This window comes from Heliangelus exortis, chromosome 11, assembly GCF_036169615.1.
Source record: "Heliangelus exortis chromosome 11, bHelExo1.hap1, whole genome shotgun sequence".
NCBI classification, from domain to species: Eukaryota; Metazoa; Chordata; class Aves; order Apodiformes; family Trochilidae; genus Heliangelus; species Heliangelus exortis.
The window spans coordinates 10,785,779-10,803,554 of NC_092432.1; the positions used below are offsets into that span (position 1 = coordinate 10,785,779).

Here is a 17,776-nt window from a genome sequence, read left to right on the forward strand (position 1 = left end):
TTCTCCCAGCTGAACTGTCACCCTTCTGTCCTTTTTTATTTCTCAGACAAAAGCTGTTTGCAGGCAGGTTCCCAGAGCCCCATGCCTGGTTGTAGCTGGGCTCCTGGGAGGCTGCCCAGCAGAGCTCCAGCCCTTCCTGCTACACTCCAGCTCTGCTGGTGCTGCCTTGATCCTTTGCAAAATCATTCCTGCTGTGTCCTCTCCTGGTCTGGAAACGCTTTTATTACCCTGCCTGGGGTTTTGGCAGTGGGAAGTGCTGTTGCTCCATATTTTTTTGATGTTGTTTTGTGGTTTTCTTGGTTTTTTGTTTTGTTTTTTTGTGCAGTGTTTTTTTGTGTGTGGTTTTGCTTTGTTTTGATTGGTTGGTTTGGGTTGGGTTTTTTGGGTTTTTTTGTTACAACCAGACTAAGGTAGGAAGGGCACCTCTGAGTATCCCTGCTGTTTGTTCCACTGGCTTTGGGAACTGATTATCTCAAATTCTAAATGCAGAACAGATGACATCTGTAACCCTGATGAGTCCTGGGCTCCAGGATGATGCTCTGGGCCAGGCCCAACACCTTTGCAGACACTAGAGAGTGCTCTGCTGGGATTGATGGGACAGCCATGGGGTGAGATGCTACTACAGAAATAGATGACATCTATTTTAGAGGCTCGCAAACATTAGTTGGGCATTGCTTTGGTTATTCTCAATTATTGTGAATAATTGTGGACTTTGTAGCTCTTCACACTTTCAAACAAACTTGAGAGAAGTGATGTGGTTTTCCTCAGCTGGGGAACAGGAGCACAGAGCTTGTCTGTGCCTGCCCTTAGAGAAGACACAAGATGGACACAGGCAAGGACCAGATTGCAGGAGGACAGTCACTTGGTCACAGCTTTCTTGTACACAGGACTGACAGCAGAGATGCTGCCCAGATGTTTGGGGCCACAGAGAAAAGCAGAGTCTCTGTGGGAGGGGATGGCCCTCCGACACTTGCTCTGTGCTCTTCCTTGGCTGCAGTCCTGGCCACACTGCCTTGGCCTCTGTGTGAGAAATAGCCAGCAGCAAGGTCACCTTCTTGGTCAGCTCCATGGCAATGCCCTCTCAGGGGTTCTCACTGACCTCACAGTGAAATCTCTGCTCAGATAAGGAAAACAGTGCTTTGCAGAGGCTTTTAACCATGCTGTAGTCCTTCCTTGTTCCTTTTCCCCCAGCCAGTACTGCAGACCTGTCCCTCAGCTGTGGCCTTCCCACTGGAGCAAAGTGCTGGAGTGGCTGATGGATGCCATGCCCATCCAGAAGCAGCTCCTCGGTGCCTACAGCAGCTTGTGTTTGAAAGGTGTTGCTGAAAGCAAAAGACTTCCAAACAGGGGTTTCAAAATAAAGATAGAAAAACTTTGGGAGCTTTATATGTAATTAATACCCTGCAGTTAGTTAAAAACATCTTAAGACCCGTGTCATTCAGAACTTTCTTGGGCTGTACACCTCTCTGGGAATGTAATTGTGTTTTCACCAGCAACCTTTTCATCCCCTGTTCTGTGGCTGCTTTTTTTTTTTTTTTTAATAGCATGGGGCTCTTGTTTTCCTAGGGGAAAAATAAAAATGAACACTGCCGAGGAATTTTGTTTTCATACCTCAGCCCTCCCAGCCAAGCTGCCAGCTTGGCTTTCCTCTGCCAACATGTCTATATCCTGGTACTGCCGAAGCAGCACCAGAAGTGTTCCCAGGATTTTGGTTGCCTGTGTTTCTGGATGAGCTGTGCATGAATCCCCTAAAGCCAGTCCATCTGTGCAGACAGGAAGCTGGAACCATGTCTTGAGGGTTTCATGTGAGTGTGCACCTGAGAGGTGGATTTTCATTGTTTAAACTGTCAAATTGGTTATTGTCTTCTGTTTCCCTCACATCTGTAACAAAGGGAAAGGTTCCTTCCAGGCTGTGCTGACATTTTTCTGCTGCTCCTTTGTATTTCCAATGGGATGAGTAGATTCCTTGGCAGACCCACTTGGAGCTGAGGGGCAGATTTAAGGCACTTTGCTGAAATCAGTGGCTTTCCTTTTTAATGAGTTTTGTCAGAATTTGTTATTTAGCCATTAAGCAGTGCCAGTGCACAGTTCATGCATGAGCTGAGTTGAAAATGTGCTTTGTGTGAATTAGTGATGAGAGAAAAAAAGGTCAAGGAACATCTTGTTTCAGAGCACACTGAGCATCAGACTGGGTATGGGCAAAAGAAAGAAGACAGAAATGGCAAGCAATGACTTCCCCTTGCTGTGCTCTGAAGAGGCATCATCCCTCTTCATGCTGGGGAGATTGGCACCAAGTGAAGCTGTTCCTATGCTGCACAAATTTGGGGTGTTTTGGGGTGGGATGAGAAGCTGGATGGTGGCAGGAAGATGAGAGCTAGTGGTGTGATATGGCAGCCCAGCATGAGATGGGTTTGTCATGGAGTTGTGTGTCACTGATGAGCCCTGTGCTCCAGGATGATGCTCTGGGCCAGGCCCAACACTTTTACAGACACTAGGGAGGGCTCTGCTGGGATCGATGGGACAGCCATGGAGTGAGACATAACTACAGAAGCCAGCACAAAGCCCTAATGAACCTACTCTCACTCTATGCATGGGGTCTTGGGATGGGTTGCCCTGGAGACTCAGGAAGGTTTTACTGGCAAACACTGGAATCGAGATGGTCCCTCAGCCCATGATCTCCTGGCGTAATAGGGAATAGGGTGCGATGGAAAAAGTAATCCATGAACTAGAGAGTCTACAGCAACATCAGGAAGATGTAGGTGTGAGGTTGAGGCATGAGGATGAGTCTGTGTCAGCCAGGAGGCAGCAGCAACCTGTGCCTGCCGGAGCAGCGCACTCCCAGTGGGGGTGAACTCAGGAGGTCACCTCTTTGGTGGCCAAAATAAAGCTGCTGTGTTTCCCTGCCTCTGCTTCCTGTGAAGGAGGCCTGCCTGTAGCTGTTTCTCTGCGTCATCCCTGCTCCTCTGGGACTGGAGCTCTTTTCTTTAGCTGTTTGCAGAGTAGCTCATCCTCCAGGGTATGGCCAAAGATTCCCAGCGCAGGGCCTGGTGGGTGGTACTGAGAGAAAAAAACAGAAAAGGGAGAAATCTGAGGACAAACTGGTAAGAAAGAGCACACAGATGGTGTGTCTTGCTACTGGCCTGTTGCACATTGGAATCTACCCAGGTCTTTGCACTGATCTTTGTAAAAACTCTTTCAATTATTTTTTACAATGAGCTCATCTTTTCTGGCACATCTCTGATCCCCTTGTCCAGTTCATACAGGCACAGCAGGCATCCTTTCGCCTCTCTTTAGTCATCCACATGTGAGCCAGGAACAAGCAGCTCTGTCCCTGGAGGACAGGTGCCTTTAGGGTGTCTTGTCTCAGCTTCTCTTAGATCCTGTGTGAAGATGGATTGAATGGAGCTGCCTGAACACAGCCAGAATCAGGCCAGGTACTCGCTCTGGACTTGTTCAGAAGATGGCAACGACCCCTGACAGCACTCTTGCTCCTTCCCCAGGCAGATCCTACTCCCCTTCCCCTCAGAAATTTAAGATGAGCTGAAACAGTTCATCTTAAAAATTGCTGATTTTTTTTAACATATGAGATTTTGTTTTACAGTAGTGATAGTATTTTGATGCTTAAAAAAAAAAAAAAAAAAAAAAGCTTTGCCTGTCCAGTTTTGCATTTAGATGAAATTAGTTGAAACACCACTTAAGTAAAGATGGTAATATTTAATATTTTTCATTTCCAAAGAGCTCAGTGGTAACTGGGAAGAACATACAGGGTCTTGTAGCTGCTGCTGTGCTGCTGGCACTCCAGTGACTCCTGATGGGTGAGTATAACCCTATGTCACAACATGGCATGTTGTCAGAGTCACACTGCTTGCTGTTACCTTAAAGTGGAGGGTCTGCTGGGGAGGAGGTGCTGGGGGGTCAGCAGCTGCCTCTGCCCACCCAGTGCTGCTGTGTCGGAAACTCCCAGGTTTCTGACACAAGCATTTAGTGGTGGTAATACTGCAGTCCCTGTTCAGATGCTGGTGTGGACCATTGCTACCTTAAAATTAGTTGTTTAATTTTATTAAAAGTGTTAGTTCTTGTCTCCAGTAAAACCAAAGCGTGTAAGCCAGGCCTCAGCAAGTGTGAAACAGTGACTGAACAGGAGAGGGACTGTTCCTTAACATCCAGTAGAGGGAGCAGCTGGCAGAAGGATGGATGTACCAAGGAAAAGACAAGTGAGTAACTGAGAGAGAACCGGGAATTCCAGATCTTGTGTGTGAGATGGACATGCAAAGCCACATCTGCCAGTGGCTTCTTTTGTGGAGCTTTGTTTCCTACCTTCATTACCATAGAAATCTGCATTGTTGTGACTGCCAGTTAGCTGGTGCCCCTTTCTGCTGCTTAGAGGGTTTTTAAGAGTATTTTTCTGTGATACATTGAGTGGTAAAGAGACAAAAAAAAGGGCTTGGGATTGGGAGGGGGGGGGGGGGGCAACACAACACACACACACTAAAGGGCTGTGCTCTTCACTTGTTTCTGGGAAGAAATAGAAATAAAGAGAAGTCTGCCTATTTATGCCCCTATGGCCATTTCTGAACCTTTAAACTTATTAAATGATTTGATATGAGGGAAGCTGAGGTGTAAAGTGTTTTGTTTCTTCCCTAAAGGTGCAAAGTCTAAGTGGTAGAATAAGGAATTCCACCCAGATTTGCAGGTGTCTGTCTAGTTACAGGTCCAGTCTCTATCTCTCAGACCAGTCAGTCTTGTGTCATTTGCTGCTGCCTCAGTTACTACATCAGAGGATGTAGAGAGGAGGAGGTGTTTGGGGTGAGAAGGATAGTGGGCAGAAATAAAATGAGGTGAAGGCTCACAGACTGTAGGGATAGAAAGGAGAAACACAAAAATGGGACTGGTGAACTAGAAGCTGGGACATTGCCTTGGCAGGAGCAGACAGGCAGTTAAAGGTGCTGCTGTGAAGTTGACATCTTCTGGTAGCAATAGGATTAAGCAAAGATATTTTTTGGTATCCTTTCCTTTTCCCAGCTTCCCCTGAAATCCTTAATGTCTTAATTTTAATTTTCTAATAAAATGCTAAAATTTTTTCATCCTGACAGCCTTGCAAATACAACCGCAAAGAGTGACATGTGATTCGTATTTGCAAATGTTTTTTCTTTTTTCCACCACCAGCTTCTTGCCACTATCAGCATCTTCCCTGCATGTTTGCATGTCAGGTCAGCACAGGTTCAGATCCCTTTTGGGTGTAATCTAGCCCAGCAAGGGTCTTGTGCTGTAGCTCCTGGTCTGAAGCAAGTAATTTTGGATGTTTTTCATCAGACTGAAATTTTTCATCATCCCTGAAACCTTCCCAAGTTCTTCTGCAGATTGCATCGTATGATGGTTCGTGTAGGAACATGGAGTCTGCTGGAGTCCCAGGAGCTGGTGTGCATATAATAAGTTTCCTTTTCACTCTGTGTGTAGTACACATGTAGCTGATGTGCCTTCAGGTTCTTTCCATTCTCTCTTTTATAGGAAAGACATGCAGCAGCCATAGGTGCTGGTGGCACTGCTGTCATAGCCCCTTTCTTCCGACCCACAAGCAAAGGTGAGTGGATGTGATTGCTGATGCTCTTCTAAATAGCCTTCTAAAGCTTTATCATGAGAAAAGGGTTGGTGCCATCCTGCTGAGACTACTTTGGCATGCAGGTCTTGCAGTTTGCATGTGAATAGCAGCAGTTTCATCTGTAAGAGACTGAGGGTGAGTTACTCAAATTCGTTTGGTTTAAAGTAAATACTATCTTTGCCTTCCTTAAGGTCTTCCACTTAGTTTAGCTACATTTAGGGTCTCTAAACAACTCGTTGTGTATGGTACAAAAAGCTGTACACAGCCTCTCCACAGACCTTACAGACCTGAGTCTGAATCGTCTTTCACTATGGATAGTTTCCTTCTCTCATGGTACTTGCTTGTACATTCTTCCAGATGAGCCAATTGCTTTCTTACACAATGTTGTATCTGAAGCCCCTGCAGTTCCATTTTATTATGACCACATTCCTCTGATGGGTGTGAAGAGTAAGTACTGCTTAGCCAGCTTTTCCCAAGTCCATAGGCTCATAGCAACCCCAGTGATCCCAGTGCCTGATGTGATGTCTGCCAGCCTAAACCAGGCACGCGGCCACTGCTCCTGTCACACATCAGCTGTAGGAGGAAGGGTCGTCTCTGAAAATGGGGGGTGAATTAAAGACTGCAAAATAAATTGCATTCCTCTTTACTGGAAAAAAAAGTCACAGTTGAAGAGTACAGAAGAACTGGGATAGAGAAGGCTGACTATGGCTTTGCGATTAGTGTGGGCCGGAATAGGTAATTGCCTTGAGTAACCAACATTGAATCCTAACATCTCAGTGTATATGGACTGTCATGTTTTGCTAGTAAATTATGTGTGAAACCACAGTGCTTCTTGAGTCTTACTATTTAGCAAAGGAATGAAGGATACAGTACGGATCTTCAGTTACTTGCTCTGTTCAGCAGGTTATGTGGTGTTTCTGCATCTAGAAATTGATCTTTGTTCTTAAATATGTTGTTATCAGGTCACTACTCAACTTTCACCTACCCAGACTTTTTCCCTTTGAACTGGTAGAAGAAATGCTTCAAAAAGGGCAGAGAAATGTCTTTTGTGTACCTCTGAGGAATAATCACACTGAAGGTCTCATACTGGTTGTTTCAGAGCTGAGTAGTTTCCTCGGCTGAGGCCAGAATGAACAACTTGTGAACTAGAAAGACTCCCCCTTGGGGAGGAGAGAGGGAAATCTCCCAGAACGGGGGTGTGTGAGGTCTCCCTTCTGCTCAGTTTGTGTTGAAGAGTCGCTGAATGCAATCCAAGAGCAGATCCCCACCTGCCGGGCATGAAGTTCAGCGACACGGGCCTCTTGGGCTTTGCATGGTCTATAAAAAGAATGAGAGAACAGTTGGCATTTCTACATGGTCAGAGGCTCCTGTTAAAAATTATGTGTTCTGTGGCATTCTCTTGCTTCAGCCTTGGGGAAAAAGTTACCCTGGACATTCAGTGCCAGGTAGTTCTGCTGCTCCTGTCCACAACCCCGTAGCTTTTCTCTTTATTTTCTTTTGAGCAGTGCAGATGGTTTTCTTGGTTGTTTTTTTTTTTTTTCCCTCCTCCCACCCTAAACCGAAGAGTTGAGTGCACTGGCAATCGGGGCAGATGGAGCAGTTGGAAGGTCACTATGGATTGGGGTCCTTCCCCTCGATGGACACCTCTTATTCTTGTATCTTCCCCCCGCCACACGGTGTTTCGCTGTCTGCTGTCCCAGTGATGGGGGACTTTGCAGGGTCAGGCGGTGCAGGAGCAAGCAGGCTTGCTGCAGGGCTGGCGATGGGACAGTCACATAGCCTGGGATTCGGGGTTATATTTGTTTGGGCGAGCACTGATGCAGTCTGTAAGCTGAGCCGTAGGCTTCCGCGAGTTTCTTTATCCTCACAGCAAGTGTTTGAAGCCGGGAACCCCTTTTGTCTTCGTTATCGGGGTAAGGAACCGAAACCCGTGGGTTAAAATCGCTGGTTGGGACCTGGGCCCGGATCGCAATGAGGGGCCGGGATTGGCCGGACAGGGAAGGGGCGGAGGGAATGGTCGGGGCGGGATTGGCTGGGCCGGGGTTGCTGCGGGTGGCGATTGGCTGCGGCGTCGGGAGGGGCGGGACCTATAGATGGGGCAAGCGGGCGGTACCGAGTGTTGGTGCTGCGGTCCCGGGAGCGGGGTTGTGCGGGGCCGGGAACGCTTTGGGCAGCGCCGGCGGCCGCGGGAGCCGCTGCTGGGACGGGCGGGAGCGGGGCGCGTCCTGCCGGCTGCTCCCTGCTGGGGCCGGGCCGCGGCGGTTCCGTGAGCTCGTCCGGACCGAGGGGCGCCCGGGGTCGCAGGAGCGGCGAGGGGCACTGGCGAGCGGAACCGGGAAGCGGGGCTAGAGTTGAGGGTTCTTGTTCTCTGGAATCATTAAACACACCGTGTAAAACAGTGACTGAAGTACAATAAAGTGCAAAGAAAGGCAGTGAAGGTTCGGTGGGGCGGGCGCTGCCCCCTCCCCTGTCCCCATCACTCGGGGCTGCGGGCGGTGCCTCCCCCTTCCCCGGGGGCTGCTGCGGGGTCCCGGCCCTGGCTGGGTGCTGGGGGAACAGACCCGGCTCAGCGTTCCCGGCACAGCCAAGTGCTGCGTGTCCAGCGCTGGGCCCTGGAGCCCCGGGGCTGCCTGGCTGGGGGGCTGCCCCGTGAGCCCCCTGGGGCAGAGCCGGGAGCGGCTTCGTCTGGAGGCAGCGAGCAGGAGCGGAGCTGGGGCCGGAGCTGGGAGAAACCCGTCCGGGGTGGAGCTGGAATAAAACCTGTGAGGGGAGAATAGTCCTGGGTCTGGAATAAGTACTGTGGGGCTTGGTTAGAACTGGAATAAACACTGCAGGGCAGTAGCTGGAGCTGAGAGAGATTCTGTGGCTGTAGTAAAGACTGTGGGACTGCGGCAAGAGCTGGAATAAAAACCTGTAAGGCTGGAGTTGAAACCCACGGCGTGGGAAGGGGGCTGACATGGCACAGAGCTGGGACTGAAACGCTGGAGCTGGAGCTGAGACACCTCAGAGCTGGAATGAAGAGTGCAAGGTAGGAGCTGGAATCAAGAGTGTGGGGAGGGGGCTAGAGCTGAAATAAATACTGTTGGGCTGGAGCTGAAGGAATGCAGAGCTGGGGCTGAAAGACCCGGTGGGGCAGCGGCTGAAACACCGACTGTGGGGCTGGACAAACACTCTGGGGCTGCCTGGGCAGGACCCCGGCCCCGCTTGCTGCATGTCCCCGGTGCCCCTTCCCCCCAGCCTCCTCCCCCCCAGAGCTGCTCCTGAGGCTGAGAGCAGAGAGGAAGGGGCGAAGGCTCGAGGGACAGAGCTGATCACCGATGGGTGATCCTGGGACAAATGGGTGGTTTCAGGCTCGACCCACCACAGAATCACAGGAATTGTCCAGGCTCCGTTTTCTCACCTCTCCGGTGATTTTAAATGTGGAACATTGTGTATCCCTGCATTGTCATGGTCAGGCAGCTTCCCTCTGAGACATTTGGGGAAAAAACAAACCTGTCTGTTGGAATCATAGAATGTCAGGTTGGAAGGGACCTCAGTAACATCTGGTCCAACCCTTCTAATATTATTGTTTGTACGAGATGTCTTAGCACCCTGTTGAGCTGAGATGTAAAACTTCCCAAGGTGGGGGAATGCAACACTTCCTCTGGGAGACCATTTCAATTTCTGACTGTCCTCATAGTGAAAAATTTTCCTCTTATATTTTCCTCTTATATAGAAGCCCCTTAGGAGAAACTTGTGCCCATTGCCCCTTGTCTGTCCATGTGATTCCTTGTATACAGGGAGTCTCCATCTTCTTTGTAGCTGCCCTTCAGATACTGGAACACTATAATAAGGTCTCCCATAATCCTTCTCAGGGCTGAACAAATGCAGTCTTCTCAGATGATGATTTTTGTTTGGTGATTCTCACATAGACTAAGTCTGAGCAGTGCTGTAGACTTCTACCTTTGTGTGCTGTTCTAGCTTGTGCCCTGCAGAGGAAGAAGAGGAACTGTTGCCGCCCAGCTCGTCTCTTTGCAGCCCCTGAGGACGCAGTGTCCTGGCTGAGTCCCCTCCGTGTCAGAGCCCCGCAGCAGCCCCGGCCACGAGCAGCCGGGCCGGGCATTCGGGCTGATGCCCTGCAGCTGGGCAGGGGCCGTGTCCTAGGGGTGGGGATGGGAAACTCCTGGGGAGGGGAGCACAAAAGCTGCTGTAAGCGCAGCCTCTCCCGGGTTCCCGCTCCTCCGAGAGAGCAGCAGTTTCTCCGTGCGGAGCTGGGGGCATCTGTCTACTGCGGCTTTTCGAGGGGGGTCTGAGGGGAAGCGAAGAGCGGAACTCGGCAGCGGAGGCGAGATGGAGAGCGGGACTCGTCAGGAGGGCGGCTGGAGATCGGTGACGCTTCGGGAAGGTCCGCGGTGGCTTCAAGGCTTGCGGGCGGTGGTCGACCATCGCTTTCGAAGGGTTGTAGGCGATGGTTGATCCCCGCTCTGGGTAGAACTCCTACCGACTCTGCCAGCCCTGGACGAGGGAGCAGCGGAGGGTCCAGCCCTGCCGGGAGCGTCCGAGAGCCCGAAGCAGGGGCGAACGCTTGGCCTTCGCCTTTACAGGGAGAATCGGGAAGGGAGCAGGTGAGAAGCCGTTCCAGGAGTTGTTTTGGGGGGATGGGGGCAGGTGGTGAGTTGGCAATGCTCTGTCGCCCCTACATCTTCAGTGCCTTGTCTGGCTTTGTGTTCGGCAACATCGCTGTAAGCAGGGCTCGGCTCTTTGCCCTTTTGTTGGCCTTTTGCTGTGCTCCGGGTGCTGAGGCTGCCCGGAGAGGGGGGCAAGGGAGGTGTAAGGGAGGTGAGAGCTGCTCTCTGCACAGCGGAGGGAGAAATGGAGCTGTCTGGGCACAGAGGTCACCTGTGTAGTCAGGGAAGGGCTTTTTTCCTGGTCCCCTGCTCTTGCCCGGTGGCTTTGTGCCTGTAAGAGCCCCTTGGTGTGTTGAGGGCCCCATGGCCTCCGCGCAGCCCCGGGGGAGAGGCTGGGGGGTGGGCAGCTCTGAGGCTCCTCTCTGCTGCTCGAGGGTAGGGATGGCTTCCCAGACATTGGCTGCACAGGGCTCGCTCTCCTTCCTGCCAAGCTGTTTTTCCCTGCCCACGTCTGCATGTGTTTGTGTGAGTGAGTGAACAAATGAGCTTCTCGCTCAGGTCCGTGTTGAAATCACTGCAGCTTTGCAGAGCAGGGTCTGTGCAGTACCAGGGGGGTCACAGTGGTACCCAAGGCAGCAGCAGGTTCGGCCCAGGGGAGATGCTCTTGGGGGTAAATGAGTCACAAACAGCAATGCTGGCAGAGAAGAGCAAGGCTCTCCTCAGGTGCATGGCTGGGCAGACAGTGGCAGCTCCTTCTTGACAGAATATTGTGCTAGCAGCCTTTCCAAGCAGGCCGTGTTCTGCACTGGGCAGGAGACCCCCAACTGCCCTCATACCTGGATTCTCTTGAGGTTCCCTAGCAAAGTGAAGAGAAACGGAGGGATGGAGAGCAGTGCTGGAGTCCTGGGCCTGCAAGGGCAGGGAAACTCCGCCCACAAATATCCTCGAGGAGTCCTAGCAAAGGTCCACACTCCATGCTGCTCCATAAACCCCCAGGTACCAGTACCAGTCTACCCAGGGAGAAACATTCCTGACCATACAACTAGTGATTGCCCTTTTTTCCCCAACCAGAACAATTCAGTGACTGTTGCCTTCTAAATGCTGATGAAGGGCAACTCAAGTTGTTGCCTGCTCAAGGTGTCTCAGAATCTCAGTTATCTAAGTTCCTCTGAAAGGTGACTGCAGAGGGTTGGGACTCCCCATGGCCTTTGCATGTGTTTAGTCTCTCTGCCCATCACTGCCACCAGTTCCAGAAAGAAGCAACACTGGCCCTGGCATTGTCCAGAGCCATCTCTCAATGTATAGCTCATGAGCCAGCAGGCCCAACAAGAGTGAAAGCTATCCCAGAGTGGAGATGGTCTTTTATATATATATATATGTGTGTGTGTGTGTGTGTGTGTGTGTGTATATATATATATATATGGGGTTTTTTTCCAATTTTTTTTTCTAGCCATGTGGCTTGTTGAGCTGCCTGGAGGTGCCATTTCTGGGGAGGGCTCAGGAAACAAGGGGCAGTGTGCACAGAGGGAGTCAGCTGTGGTTTGTGTGGCTCTTGAAGAGATTGGGGCTTGAAACGTGCCCATCCTTGAGCACCTGGTTCCTTTTTCATTGCAGGTTGTATTGAGAGCTTTAATAGTACTTTTTTAAAATGAAAACCAACAAGCAAAGATATATTTAAAAAAAAAAAACAACTGTGCAATTGCTTTTCTCCATGATGGGTGTTTTTCCCCCCAGTCCTCTCTCCTCCTATAGGGTTCCAGTGAACACCATGCTCTGGGCCTGGCCGTGCAGCCCTTTTCAGTCCTGCTGCCTGTCAGCTTCTGTAGCCCAGTTCCATTTGAGTCTCACCTCTAAAGACAAGAGCTGCAGGAGGGGCACATGCCAGCACACAGCTTTCAAGCTGCCATCACAGAGCCCACCCAAATCGCTCATGCCACCAGGTGCCCCCCAAACCTGCCCAGAAGAAAACTCCCCATCAATTCCACGTGAAAGAACAAGGAGTGGTTTTTATTCTGGCTTTGGTGCTCCTTACTCATCCAAGCTGCCACGTGCCCACATGGTGACTGGTGGGCAGGTGACTGGGGGCACAAAGTGGCTCCTGCCAACAGGCTGCCAGACACTTCAACACTGGAGACTTGTCAGTGGGACAGCTGGCCCCCTGGCCTGATGGCCGAGTGCTGTTGAAGCGTCGTGCCTGTTCTCCAAGGCCCAACACACATCACCGCCGCTGCCCCTTGGGGCTTTTGTCTGTTTTCTTGGGCTCGGCTGATAAATTCCTCCTCCTCTTGCCAGCAGAGTCCCTGAAATCAGCGGAGGGTCTTCGGCGATCGTAGCCCCGCTGCAGGGACCTGCCCCGCTCCCTCTTCCTGGGTGAGGTCGCCCGAGCAGCGTTGGGTGGTGGAGCCCTCAAGGAGCTGCTGTTGGCAGGCACCAGAGCTTCCTGATCCCTTGGGGGTGCCTGATCCCGTGGAGTGCTGACCCGGTGTGGAGATAAGGGGTGGAAATCTGTGCCCTGCAGTGGGGATCTGCTCCGGAACCTCTGCCTGGCACTGCTGTCCTGGAAAGAGGCAGAAGGGCCAAAGCTGTGCTCCCCTCTGCTTCTGTCTTGTTGCCTGGCGTGCCACACGTGGTGGTGTGGTTCTATGTGGAGCAGCCAGCGACGTTCCCTTCTGCACATAAAGCAGTCCCTGCTGTTCCCCTGGGAAGAGGCAGAAGGGCCAAAGCTGTGCCCCCCTCTGCTGTTGTCTCCTTGCCAGGTGTCCAGCACGTGGTGAGGTGGCTCTCTCTGGAGCAGGCAGTCCCGTTCCCTTCTGGAAACGGAGGAGGCCGGGCTGAACCTGCCTGGCCAGCTGGAGCTTGGCCAGCCTGAAGATGCCTCCCGTGCGCTGGCCCAGGACTGCTGGCCGGTGCTGGCAGGTCTGACGGAGCTGCTCCTCTGGGGCTGCTGGCCAATGCTGGGTGCTCCAAAGAAGCCCCTCTGCAGGAGTGGCTGCCCAGTGGGGGCAGCTCTAAAGGTGCCCCTCGGCAGGAGTGGCTGGCCAGTTATGGCATCTCTAAGGATGCCACTCCGCAGGAACTGTCGGACCCTCCGCCACTGGCCCCAGGAGTCCACCCGAAGGAATGTCTGCTGTGCTGTCTGGCCGGTGCTGCCTGGAGCAGAGGCTCTGCCCTGCTGAGATCCACGGCTGGGTCTGCTGAGTGCAGAGGCTCTGCCCTGCTGAGACCTGTGTCTGATGGTGGCAGGTACAGAGGCTCTGCCCTGCTGGACCCTCTGGCTGGCTCTGCTGAGTGCAGATCCTCTGCCCTGCTGAGATCCACGGCTGGTCCCGGCCTTTTGGGAGGAGCTTTTCTTCCCTGGAGACTTCTTCATACCCACCATCAGGTCCTGCAAAGACAACAGTCCACAGGCTTTGGTCTTTCCACAGAAGAGTGGAAAAACCCCAGAATCTGTGTGAGGGAACAGCTAAGGGCCTCCCAAAGGTCCTTCTGAGAGCTGCAAAGGAAAAGGGGACAAAGGCAGAGAAATGGAATGGACCTCGGTCTGATGCTGGGAGAGGGAACAGCATTGCTGCAGTGTGGGAAGGAAAAGAGAGCGATGCCCAGAACCCAGAAAGAAATCCACTGTTTGTCTGGGGCCCTGACCCACCTCCCCAGAGCTACCCGAGGCCTACGAGGCAGACCCTGGGGTCCAACAGAACCCAGCTGCTGGCTGCCAGCCACCCCCTGACCGAGGGAGGAGCGGGGATGTGATGGTGCCAAGGAGGAGGGAGCCCTTGCTCCAGTCCTCAAATCAGAGCTCCTGGAGAGAAAAAGAACGATCCCTGTTGAGGGCTGCTCTTGCAGCCCCCTCAGGGCTTCAGTCACCTTCTCGAGCACCTCCTGCAACAGAGAGAAGGGAGAACACCAAGGCTACAACCACCCAATTCCATTGGAATCTTCCTACCAGGCCTGCCCCTGCTGGAGCAAGACCTCCTCTTTCTACCCTCCCTGGCCTCCTCAGGAGAAGTTTGCAGCTGGGCGGCAGCCTGAAGCCCAGCAAGGAAAGAGAAGGACTGACATGGGCTTGTTCAGCTTTGACAGCAGCACTCCGTGCTGACAAAAAGAGGAACCCTCAGGAGGATGAGAAGAAAAAGAGGCAAACCAGGAAGAGGAGGAGTGTTCTGAAGCCATTTCCCCACGAGTTCTAACCTGCTATAAAGCAGCAAATAGGCTTCCCGCTGCAGAGCTGTGTCGATGCCTGACAGAGGAGGGCAGCTGAGGAAAAGCGGGCAGGAAAGGAGCAACGAACAGAACGCAGAAAGCGTACGAGCAGCCAAGGAAGGAGCCGAGTTATAACCCGAAGGTCAGCTCAGCAACACTGGCAGCCTCTGGCCTGCTTCTCAGGCTCTTGTAGGCCTGGCCCGCTGATGTCACAGGTGGCACATCACAAGCCCTTTGTGACCAAAGTAGCCCAGCACCTGTGTTCTGGAACCCTCCAGTTCCCATGGCAGCCACCCCGGTCGTGCACTGGGGGTCTCCAGAGCTGGTGTGTGCAGCCCCTGGAAGCTGCAGGGAAGAGGACTTGGGTGCCCAAGTGCCTGGTCCTTGAGGACATGGTTTAGTAGTTGGCCGTGGTGTTGGTCAGAGGTTGGAGTGGATGATCCTGGAGGTTTCTTCCAACCTCCAACAGAGTTCTGTGGCTCTGTGAAGTGAAGAAAAGAGACAAGACTCAGGGGGTGGCATAGGTGATGGGGTCGGGCCTTGGAGATGGGGATGATGCCACCAACTGTCACCTGGACACTTCAACAGCAGTTGGCCAGCTGGCCCTTGGTCCCCACCTGGAGTCAGCAGTGTTGAAATGTCTGGGGGCAGTTGGTGCCCCCCACCCTGCCACCAGGTGAGCAGGTGTCAGCCCGGGGGAGGAAGGAGCACCAGAGCTGGAATAAAAACCCCCCTTGGCCTTGTGTATGGGATCCCTGTGGAGTTTTCTTCTGGGCAGCTTTGGGGACATTTGGTGGCAAGAGCCAGTGGGGAGGGAGGGGGCTGTGAGGGTATGTGCCTCTCCTTCAGGCTCCTTCTTGAATGACTCAGAGCACCTTCCAGTCCCTGAAGTACCTTCAGATGCGTCCAATACTAGGACCTGATGGGGCTCCAGGAGAGCAGGGGAAGGACAGGAGGCAAGGACCCAGAGGGATGGGACAAGGGGGAATTGTGCGAGTCTGACCTCACTGATTTGCAGCTGTCTCAAAGGAGCAATTTTAAAACGAATAGCCCTGGCTAGGGGGGAGGACCTGTCTGGCCAGAGCTGAGCAGGGGGTGACACCTCGATGTGATAAGAGCTATTGGGTGCTGGCTGTTCCTCTTCTCTGAGCACCAGTCTTCAATGCTGGGACATCCCTGGAGGCAGGATGTACCTGGGGAAAGTGGCTGGAAGAGAGGAGGAATGGCATCTGGAAGAAGATAAGAATTGAGGAGTGGGGGGAGGACTACAGCCTTCTGCTATCCTGCAGGCAGCCTGCCTGCTCACGACCCTGGCTGACTGACAGCTGCCCCTTGGGAACAAAAGGACTCAGGGGTAGATGGATTGCTGTCCATGCTCTGACTGGCGGTTGTCTTATGTCCCACCGCCATTTCTGCACCGGACCCTGTCCAGGATCAGCACCATCCTGCAGAACCCCGCTGGACAGCTGGACCCCTGGTGGTGACTCTCTCTCTCTCATTTTTCCCACTGTCTTACCCTTTATTTCTCCTCTCTTCTCTCTTATGTTTTTGTGGAAAATAGGGGTTTAAAATTTTAGTTTATTGTTTTGCTGAGTGTATCTTTCAGTTTAACAATGTTTGCTTGGGCTGTTTGTTTGGGGTGTATGTTTGGGCGTGCTTGTGGGGAAGAGGGGTCAGCAAAACAGGAGGAGGGGACGACCGCGGGGGCCCGCGAAACAGGGACGTCAGGTGCCCGTTCCCCTCAGTACCACAATGAAGCCCGCGAAACGGGAACCAGTGCTGGGGAAACCCACGGGATGGGAACCAATGATAAACTGATGGAGACTGAGGGGAAGGGTTTTTATGAAAAGTATAAAAGGGCCGGTTTTACGTTATTGAAGGTGTGAGCCGCTTGCTGGAGCTGTGTTTCTCCGGCCGCCCAGCGCCCTGCTTTACTTCTATAGCTCTCACGTTCTCAATAAAAAGTTTGACTAAGCATCAAGTAAGCATTTTTAACAGTTTTCTTAACAATTCCTTACCACTTTTTCTCTCTCTTATGTCTTATTTTCCTCTCTATCTCTTTTGCCTGGCTCTACATTTTTGCCCGTGTCGATTGTCAAATAAAATCTGCTTGCACTCGACCATTTTCTATGGTTGGACTTTGTTTTGCGCATCCAAGACAAAAACAAATTGTAATTTGTTACCTGGGACCATAACAGGAATGTTTTCAACCTGGAAGAGGAGAGATTGAGATGAGGGCTAATGGGCAAAATGAGGGTGGTGAGAGCCTGGAAAAGGTTTCTTGGAGTAGTTAATAGATGCTGGAAGTGTTGAAGGGCATGTTGGGTGGCATTTGGAGCAATCTGTGCTGGGGGGAGGTGCCCGTGCCCATTGTAGGGGTTGGAAGTGGAAGACCTCTAAAGTCCCTCCAGCCCCAACCTGTCTGGGCTTGGATGGTTTGGGTAGCAGGTTCATGGGAAAAGCGTTTAAAAAAGGTGAAACAGCCCAGAATGTCAGCGTGTTTCCCCCCTCCCCAGAGCTGTCGAGGCTGGAGATGGAAGCTCGGCTCCTGGTACAGCACAGGTCCCCTGGGAGGGTTGGGCTACCCATGAGGCTCCAGGAGCCCCATGTCCCAAAGCAGAAGGTGCAAAGTGCCCCAAGGTGGGCAGGAGATGTCCTGAATAGTGCCCCCCAGGAGGCAAAGCCCTGCCCAGTGTTGTTGGGACACCAAGGTGACAGCCAAGTCTTGTTTGAACCTTGCTGCTGAACACTGCCAGGGAGCGCTTGGGGATGTCTGAGCACAAGTTTTGGTTGAAAAAAAAAACCGAGAGAGGAGCGGGCGGGGAGAGGCGGTGACCCATGGGGCTGCGGGGCGGGCCCGGATCGCAAGGAGGGGCCGGGATTGGTGGGAGCGGCCAGGAGCCCAGGGGGGAAAGGGGCGCGGGAGATTGGCTGGGCCGGGGCTGCTGCTGAGCGGTGCTGGGGGCGGCCGCTGCAGGAGCAGCCGCTGCAGGAGCAGCCGCTGCAGGAGCAGCCGCTGCAGGAGCAGCCGCTGCAGGAGCAGCCGCTGCAGGAGCAGCCGCTGCGACTCCGTTCCCAGGTCTTGCTCGGGCGGGCGGGAGCGGGGCCCTTCTTGCGTGCTACTTCCCGCTGTGCCCGTGCCGCGGTGGTCCCAGGAGCTCTTCCGGACCGAGGTTTGCCCAGGACCTGAGGACTGGCGGGGGCCGCTGGCGGGTGGAACGGGGAATAGAGCGGCCGCTCTTCCGTGCGAAGCTGGGGGCGTGTGTCTGCGAAGGTTTTCCCAGAAAGTTTGCTTTCAGGGGTCTGAGGAGGAGGAGGAGAAGCGAAGCGGAGGAGTCATGGGTGGAGGCGAGGTGGAGAACGTGACTCG

The 17,776-nt window shown here is 52.8% G+C and overlaps 1 long non-coding RNA gene across 2 annotated transcripts; it reads left to right on the forward strand.

Moving 5' to 3' along the window:
* Positions 1–3,735: 3,735 nt before the first annotated feature.
* LOC139800900 (uncharacterized) lies at positions 3,736–6,422 on the forward strand. 2 transcript variants are annotated; one of them, XR_011727996.1, is made up of 4 exons: positions 3,736–3,815; positions 4,087–4,214; positions 5,167–5,210; positions 5,314–6,422. It is a non-coding gene; the product is annotated as an uncharacterized lncRNA (long non-coding RNA). The 2 variants fall into 2 exon arrangements; XR_011727995.1 differs by having other exon boundaries at positions 5,167–6,422.
* The last annotated feature ends 11,354 nt before the right edge of the window (positions 6,423–17,776 follow it).